The sequence below is a fragment of the Amblyomma mixtum genome, chromosome 8 (genome assembly GCF_055824585.1).
Source record: "Amblyomma mixtum isolate Tamu chromosome 8, ASM5582458v1, whole genome shotgun sequence".
Classification (NCBI taxonomy): domain Eukaryota; kingdom Metazoa; phylum Arthropoda; class Arachnida; order Ixodida; family Ixodidae; genus Amblyomma; species Amblyomma mixtum.
In genome coordinates this window covers 104,605,556-104,615,220 of record NC_143019.1, presented here as the reverse complement: position 1 = coordinate 104,615,220, position 9,665 = coordinate 104,605,556, and positions in this window count along the sequence as shown.

The window sequence follows — 9,665 nt, the reverse complement described above, 5'->3', positions numbered from 1 at the left end:
GCAATTAAGCAAACAAGGGAAGGGGAGTGAGGGGCTCGTTATAAATATGACAGAAGCCAACAGCCACAGAAACCAAGGGGCACAGGGGAATTTATTTTTTTAATTTTTATTTATTTATATTGTGGTGTTGATCAATTTAGGATATTACTGAATATGTTATCGCTTGAAGTAATTGATTAGAAAAGCAGAAGAAAAAACAACCACATGCCGCCGGTGGGATCCGAACCCACGACCTCCGAATTACGCGTCCGGTGCTCTACCTCTGAGCTACGGCGACGGCTGTCAAATCTTCTACTTTCGGGGGTATTTATGTTTACAAGTAACCTAACCTTGAGAGTGTTCATCAGCGCCACCCACGTTCATAAGCGGCGGATGTAGAACGTCCTGATTTACCGCATGTGTGACGTAGAACGTCATCGAACGGAGAGGGCGGAAGCTGCGTGAGAACCCTCTTATGCTTCCTATGGCGTCAAGGCTGCCAGAACCGAGGCCCTCGCTAAGCAATTAAGCAAACAAGGGAAGGGGAGTGAGGGGCTCGTTATAAATGTGACAGAAGCCAACAGCCACAGAAACCAAGGGCACAGGGGAATTTATTTTTTTATTTTTTATTTATTTATATTGTGGTGTTGATCAATTTAGGATATTACTGAATATGTTATCGCTTAAAGTAATTGATTAGAAAAGCAGAAGAAAAAACAACCACATGCCGCCGGTGGGATCCGAACCCACGACCTCCGAATTACGCGTCCGGTGCTCTACCTCTGAGCTACGGCGACGGCTGTCAAATCTTCTACTTTCGGGGGTATTTATGTTTACAAGTAACCTAACCTTGAGAATGTTCATCAGCGCCACCCACGTTCATAAGCGGCGGACGTAGAGCGTCCTGATTTACCGCATGTGTGACGTAGAACGTCATCGAACGGAGAGGGCGGAAGCTGCGTGAGAACCCTCTTATGCTTCCTATGGCGTCAAGGCTGCCAGAACCGTGGCCCTCGCTAAGCAATTAAGCAAACAAGGGAAGGGGAGTAAGGGGCTCGTTATAGATGTGACAGAAGCCAACAGCCACAGAAACCAAGGGGCACAGGGGAATTTATTTTTTTAATTTTTATTTATTTATATTGTGGTGTTGATCAATTTAGGATATTACTGAATATGTTATCGTTTAAAGTAATTGATTAGAAAAGCAGAAGAAAAAACAACCACATGCCGCCGGTGGGATCCGAACCCACGACCTCCGAATTACGCGTCCGGTGCTCTACCTCTGAGCTACGGCGACGGCTGTCAAATCTTTTTACTTTCGGGGGTATTTATGTTTACAAGTAACCTAACCTTGAGAGTGTTCATCAGCGCCACCCACGTTCATAAGCGGCGGATGTAGAACGTCCTGATTTACCGCATGTGTGACGTAGAACGTCATCGAACGGAGAGGGCGGAAGCTGCGTGAGAACCCTCTTATGCTTCCAATGGCGTCAAGGCTGCCAGAACCGAGGCCCTCGCTAAGCAATTAAGCAAACAAGGGAAGGGCAGTGAGGGGCTCGTTATAAATATGACAGAAGCCAACAGCCACAGAAACCAAGGGGCACAGGGGAATTTATTTTTTTAATTTTTATTTATTTATATTGTAGTGTTGATCAATTTAGGATATTACTGAATATGTTATCGCTTAAAGTAATTGATTAGAAAAGCAGAAGAAAAAACAACCACATGCCGCCGGTGGGATCCGAACCCTCGACCTCCGAATTACGCGTCCGGTGCTCTACCTCTGAGCTACGGCGACGGCTGTCAAATCTACTTTCGGGGGTATTTATGTTTACAAGTAACCTAACCTTGAGAGTGTTCATCAGCGCCACCCACGTTCATAAGCGGCGGACGTAGAGCGTCCTGATTTACCGCATGTGTGACGTAGAACGTCATCGAACGGAGAGGGCGGAAGCTGCGTGAGAACCCTCTTATGCTTCCTATGTCGTCAAGGCTGCTAGAACCGAGGCCCTCGCTAAGCAATTAAGCAAACAAGGGAAGGGGAGTGAGGGGCTCGTTATAAATATGACAGAAGCCAACAGCCACAGAAACCAAGGGGCACAGGGGAATTTATTTTTTTAATTTTTATTTATTTATATTGTGGTGTTGATCAATTTAGGATATTACTGAATATGTTATCGCTTGAAGTAATTGATTAGAAAAGCAGAAGAAAAAACAACCACATGCCGCCGGTGGGATCCGAACCCACGACCTCCGAATTACGCGTCCGGTGCTCTACCTCTGAGCTACGGCGACGGCTGTCAAATCTTCTACTTTCGGGGGTATTTATGTTTACAAGTAACCTAACCTTGAGAGTGTTCATCAGCGCCACCCACGTTCATAAGCGGCGGATGTAGAACGTCCTGATTTACCGCATGTGTGACGTAGAACGTCATCGAACGGAGAGGGCGGAAGCTGCGTGAGAACCCTCTTATGCTTCCTATGGCGTCAAGGCTGCCAGAACCGAGGCTCTCGCTAAGCAATTAAGCAAACAAGGGAAGGGCAGTGAGGGGCTCGTTATAAATATGACAGAAGCCAACAGCCACAGAAACCAAGGGGCACAGGGGAATTTATTTTTTTCATTTTTATTTATTTATATTGTGGTGTTGATCAATTTAGGATATTACTGAATATATTATCGCTTAAAGTAATTGATTAGAAAAGCAGAAGAAAAAACAACCACATGCCGCCGGTGGGATCCGAACCCACCACTTCCGAATTACGATTCCGGTGCTCTACCTCTGAGCTAAGGCGACGGCTGTCAAATCTTCTACTTTCGGGGGTATTTATGTTTACAAGTAACGTAACCTTGAGAGTGTTCATCAGCGCCACCCACGTTCATAAGCGGCGGACGTAGAACGTCCTGATTTACCGCATGTATGACGTAGAACGTCATCGAACGGAGAGGGCGGAAGCTGCGTGAGAGCCCTCTTATGCTTCCTATGGCGTCAAGGCTGCCAGAACCGAGGCCCTCGCTAAGCAATTAAGCAAACAAGGGAAGGGGAGTGAGGGGCTCGTTATAAATATGACAGAAGCCAACAGCCACAGAAACCAAGGGGCACAGGGGAATGTATTTTTTTAATTTTTATTTATTTATATTGTGGTGTTGATCAATTTAGGATATTACTGAATATGTTATCGCTTAAAGTAATTGATTAGAAAAGCAGAAGAAAAAACAACTACATGCCGCCGGTGGGATCCGAACCCACGACCTCCGAATTACGCGTCCGGTGCTCTACCTCTGAGCTACGGCGACGGCTGTCAAATCTTCTACTTTCGGGGGTATTTATGTTTACAAGTAACCTAACCTTGAGAGTGTTCATCAGCGCCACCCACGTTCATAAGCGGCGGACGTAGAACGTCCTGATTTACCGCATGTGTGACGTAGAACGTCATCGAACGGAGAGGGCGGAAGCTGCGTGAGAACCCACTTATGCTTCCTATGGCGTCAAGGCTGCCAGAACCGAGGCCCTCGCTAAGCAAGTAAGCAAACAAGGGAAGGGGAGTGAGGGGCTCGTTATAAATATGACAGAAGCCAACAGCCACAGAAACCAAGGGCACAGGGGAATTTATTTTTTATTTATTTATATTGTGGTGTTGATCAATTTAGGATATTACTGAATATGTTATCGCTTAAAGTAATTGATTAGAAAAGCAGAAGAAAAAACAACCACATGCCGCCGGTGGGATCCGAACCCACGACCTCCGAATTACGCGTCCGGTGCTCTACCTCTGAGCTACGGCGACGGCTGTCAAATCTTCTACTTTCGGGGGTATTTATGTTTACAAGTAACCTAACCTTGAGAATGTTCATCAGCGCCACCCACGTTCATAAGCGGCGGACGTAGAGCGTCCTGATTTACCGCATGTGTGACGTAGAACGTCATCGAACGGAGAGGGCGGAAGCTGCGTGAGAACCCTCTTATGCTTCCTATGGCGTCAAGGCTGCCAGAACCGAGGCCCTCGCTAAGCAATTAAGCAAACAAGGGAAGGGGAGTAAGGGGCTCGTTATAGATGTGACAGAAGCGAACAGCCACAGAAACCAAGGGGCACAGGGGAATTTATTTTTTTAATTTTTATTTATTTATATTGTGGTGTTGATCAATTTAGGATATTACTGAATATGTTATCGTTTAAAGTAATTGATTAGAAAAGCAGAAGAAAAAACAACCACATGCCGCCGGTGGGATCCGAACCCACGACCTCCGAATTACGCGTCCGGTGCTCTACCTCTGAGCTACGGCGACGGCTGTCAAATCTTTTTACTTTCGGGGGTATTTATGTTTACAAGTAACCTAACCTTGAGAGTGTTCATCAGCGCCACCCACGTTCATAAGCGGCGGATGTAGAACGTCCTGATTTACCGCACGTGTGACGTAGAACGACATCGAACGGAGAGGGCGGAAGCTGCGTGAGAACCCTCTTATGCTTCCTATGGCGTCAAGGCTGCCAGAACCGAGGCCCTCGCTAAGCAATTAAGCAAACAAGGGAAGGGCAGTGAGGGGCTCGTTATAAATATGACAGAAGCCAACAGCCACAGAAACCAAGGGGCACAGGGGAATTTATTTTTTTAATTTTTATTTATTTATATTGTAGTGTTGATCAATTTAGGATATTACTGAATATGTTATCGCTTAAAGTAATTGATTAGAAAAGCAGAAGAAAAAACAACCACATGCCGCCGGTGGGATCCGAACCCTCGACCTCCGAATTACGCGTCCGGTGCTCTACCTCTGAGCTACGGCGACGGCTGTCAAATCTACTTTCGGGGGTATTTATGTTTACAAGTAACCTAACCTTGAGAGTGTTCATCAGCGCCACCCACGTTCATAAGCGGCGGACGTAGAGCGTCCTGATTTACCGCATGTGTGACGTAGAACGTCATCGAACGGAGAGGGCGGAAGCTGCGTGAGAACCCTCTTATGCTTCCTATGTCGTCAAGGCTGCCAGAACCGAGGCCCTCGCTAAGCAATTAAGCAAACAAGGGAAGGGGAGTGAGGGGCTCGTTATAAATATGACAGAAGCCAACAGCCACAGAAACCAAGGGGTACAGGGGAATTTATTTTTTAAATTTTTATTTACTTATATTGTGGTGTTGATCAATTTAGGATATTACTGAATATGTTATCGCTTGAAGTAATTGATTAGAAAAGCAGAAGAAAAAACAACCACATGCCGCCGGTGGGATCCGAACCCACGACCTCCGAATTACGCGTCCGGTGCTCTACCTCTGAGCTACGGCGACGGCTGTCAAATCTTCTACTTTCGGGGGTATTTATGTTTACAAGTAACCTAACCTTGAGAGTGTTCATCAGCGCCACCCACGTTCATAAGCGGCGGATGTAGAACGTCCTGATTTACCGCATGTGTGACGTAGAACGTCATCGAACGGAGAGGGCGGAAGCTGCGTGAGAACCCTCTTATGCTTCCTATGGCGTCAAGGCTGCCAGAACCGAGGCTCTCGCTAAGCAATTAAGCAAACAAGGGAAGGGCAGTGAGGGGCTCGTTATAAATATGACAGAAGCCAACAGCCACAGAAACCAAGGGGCACAGGGGAATTTATTTTTTTAATTTTTATTTATTTATATTGTGGTGTTGATCAATTTAGGATATTACTGAATATATTATCGCTTAAAGTAATTGATTAGAAAAGCAGAAGAAAAAACAACCACATGCCGCCGGTGGGATCCGAACCCACCACTTCCGAATTACGATTCCGGTGCTCTACCTCTGAGCTAAGGCGACGGCTGTCAAATCTTCTACTTTCGGGGGTATTTATGTTTACAAGTAACGTAACCTTGAGAGTGTTCATCAGCGCCACCCACGTTCATAAGCGGCGGACGTAGAACGTCCTGATTTACCGCATGTATGACGTAGAACGTCATCGAACGGAGAGGGCGGAAGCTGCGTGAGAACCCTCTTATGCTTCCTATGGCGTCAAGGCTGCCAGAACCGAGGCCCTCGCTAAGCAATTAAGCAAACAAGGGAAGGGGAGTGAGGGGCTCGTTATAAATATGACAGAAGCCAACAGCCACAGAAACCAAGGGGCACAGGGGAATGTATTTTTTTAATTTTTATTTATTTATATTGTGGTGTTGATCAATTTAGGATATTACTGAATATGTTATCGCTTAAAGTAATTGATTAGAAAAGCAGAAGAAAAAACAACCACATGCCGCCGGTGGGATCCGAACCCACGACCTCCGAATTACGCGTCCGGTGCTCTACCTCTGAGCTACGGCGACGGCTGTCAAATCTTTTACTTTCGGGGGTATTTATGTTTACAAGTAACCTAACCTTGAGAGTGTTCATCAGCGCCACCCACGTTCATAAGCGGCGGACGTAAAACGTCCTGATTTACCGCATGTGTGACGTAGAACGTCATCGAACGGAGAGGGCGGAAGCTGCGTGAGAACCCTCTTATGCTTCCTATGGCGTCAAGGCTGCCAGAACCGAGGCCCTCGCTAAGCAATTAAGCAAACAAGGGAAGGGGAGGGAGGGGCTCCTTATAAATATGACAGAAGCCAACAGCCACAGAAACCAAGGGGCACAGGGGAATTTATTTTTTTAATTTTTATTTATTTATATTGTGGTGTTGATCAATTTAGGATATTACTGAATATGTTATCGCTTAAAGTAATTGATTAGAAAAGCAGAAGAAAAAACAACCACATGCCGCCGGTGGGATCCGAACCCACGACCTCCGAATTACGCGTCCGGTGCTCTACCTCTGAGCTACGGCGACGGCTGCCAAATCTTCTACTTTCGGGGGTATTTATGTTTACAAGTAACCTAACCTTGAGAGTGTTCATCAGCGCCACCCACTTTCATAAGCGGAGGACGTAGAACGTCCTGATTTACCGCATGTGTGACGTAGAACGTCATCGAACGGAGAGGGCGGAAGCTGCGTGAGAACCCTCTGATGCTTCCTATGGCGTCAAGGCTGCCAGAACCGAGGCCCTCGCTAAGCAATTAAGCAAACAAGGGAAGGGGAGTGAGGGGCTCGTTATAAATATGACAGAAGCCAACAGCCACAGAAACCAAGGGGCACAGGGGAATTTATTTTTTTAATTTTTATTTATTTATATTGTGGTGTTGATCAATTTAGGATATTACTGAATATGTTATCGCTTAAAGTAATTGAGTAGAAAAGCAGAAGAAAAAACAACCACATGCCGCCGGTGGGATCCAAACCCACGACCTCCGAATTACGCGTCCGGTGCTCTACCTCTGAGCTACGGCGACGGCTGTCAAATCTTCTACTTTCGGGGGTATTTATGTTTACAAGTAACCTAACCTTGAGAGTGTTCATCAGCGCCACCCACGTTCATAAGCGGCGGACGTAAAACGTTCTGATTTACCGCATGTGTGATGTAGAACGTCATCGAACGGAGAGGGCGGAAGCTGCGTGAGAACCCTCTTATGCTTCCTATGGCGTCAAGGCTGCCAGAACCGAGGCCCTCGCTAAGCAATTAAGCAAACAAGGGAAGAGGAGTGAGGGGCTTGTTATAAATATGACAGAAGCCAACAGCCACAGAAACCAAGGGGCACAGGGGAATTTATTTTTTTAATTTTTATTTATTTATACTGTGGTGTTGATCAATTTAGGATATTACTGAATATGTTATCGCTTAAAGTAATTGATTAGAAAAGCAGAAGAAAAAACAACCACATGCCGCCGGTGGGATCCGAACCCACGACCTCCGAATTACGCCTCCGGTGCTCTACCTCTAAGCTACGGCGACGGCTGTCAAATCTTCTACTTTCGGGGGTATTTATGTTTACAAGTAACCTAACCTTGAGAGTGTTCATCAGCGCCACCCACGTTCATAAGCGGCGGACGTAGAACGTCCTGATTTACCGCATGTGTGACGTAGAACGTCATCGAACGGAGAGGGCGGAAGCTGCGTGAGAACCCTCTTATGCTTCCTATGGCGTCAAGGCTGCCAGAACCGAGGCCCTCGCTAAGCAATTAAGCAAACAAGGGAAGGGCAGTGAGGGGCTCGTTATAAATATGACAGAAGCCAACAGCCACAGAAACCAAGGGGCAAAGGGGAATTTATTTTTTTAATTTTTATTTATTTATATTGTGGTGTTGATCAATTTAGGATATTACTGAATATGTTATCGCTTGAAGTAATTGATTAGAAAAGCAGAAGAAAAAACAACCACATGCCGCCGGTGGGATCCGAACCCACGACCTCCGAATTACGCGTCCGGTGCTCTACCTCTGAGCTACGGCGACGGCTGTCAAATCTTCTACTTTCGGGGGTATTTATGTTTACAAGTAACGTAACCTTGAGAGTGTTCATCAGCGCCACCCACGTTCATAAGCGGCGGACGTAGAACGTCCTGATTTACCGCATGTATGACGTAGAACGTCATCGAACGGAGAGGGCGCAAGCTGCGTGAGAACCCTCTTATGCTTCCTATGGTGTCAAGGCTGCCAGAACCGAGGCCCTCGCTAAGCAATTAAGCAAACAAGGGAAGGGGAGTGAGGGGCTCGTTATAAATATGACAGAAGCCAACAGCCACAGAAACCAAGGGGCACAGGGGAATGTATTTTTTTAATTTTTATTTATTTATATTGTGGTTGATCAATTTAGGATATTACTGAATATGTTATCGCTTAAAGTAATTGATTAGAAAAGCAGAAGAAAAAACAACCACATGCCGCCGGTGGGATCCGAACCCACGACCTCCGAATTACGCGTCCGGTGCTCTACCTCTGAGCTACGGCGACGGCTGTCAAATCTTTTACTTTCGGGGGTATTTATGTTTACAAGTAACCTAACCTTGAGAGTGTTCATCAGCGCCACCCACGTTCATAAGCGGCGGACGTAAAACGTCCTGATTTACCGCATGTGTGACGTAGAACGTCATCGAACGGAGAGGGCGGAAGCTGCGTGAGAACCCTCTTATGCTTCCTATGGCGTCAAGGCTGCCAGAACCGAGGCCCTCGCTAAGCAATTAAGCAAACAAGGGAAGGGGAGGGAGGGGCTCCTTATAAATATGACAGAAGCCAACAGCCACAGAAACCAAGGGGCACAGGGGAATTTATTTTTTTAATTTTTATTTATTTATATTGTGGTGTTGATCAATTTAGGATATTACTGAATATGTTATCGCTTAAAGTAATTGATTAGAAAAGCAGAAGAAAAAACAACCACATGCCGCCGGTGGGATCCGAACCCACGACCTCCGAATTACGCGTCCGGTGCTCTACCTCTGAGCTACGGCGACGGCTGCCAAATCTTCTACTTTCGGGGGTATTTATGTTTACAAGTAACGTAACCTTGAGAGTGTTCATCAGCGCCACCCACGTTCATAAGCGGCGGACGTAGAACGTCCTGATTTACCGCATGTATGACGTAGAACGTCATCGAACGGAGAGGGCGGAAGCTGCGTGAGAACCCTCTTATGCTTCCTATGTCGTGAAGGCTGCCAGAACCGAGGCCCTCGCTAAGCAATTAAGCAAACAAGGGAAGGGGAGTGAGGGGCTCGTTATAAATATGACAGAAGCCAACAGCCACAGAAACCAAGGGGCACAGGGGAATTTATTTTTTTAATTTTTATTTATTTATATTGTGGTGTTGATCAATTTAGGATATTACTGAATATGTTATCGCTTGAAGTAATTGATTAGA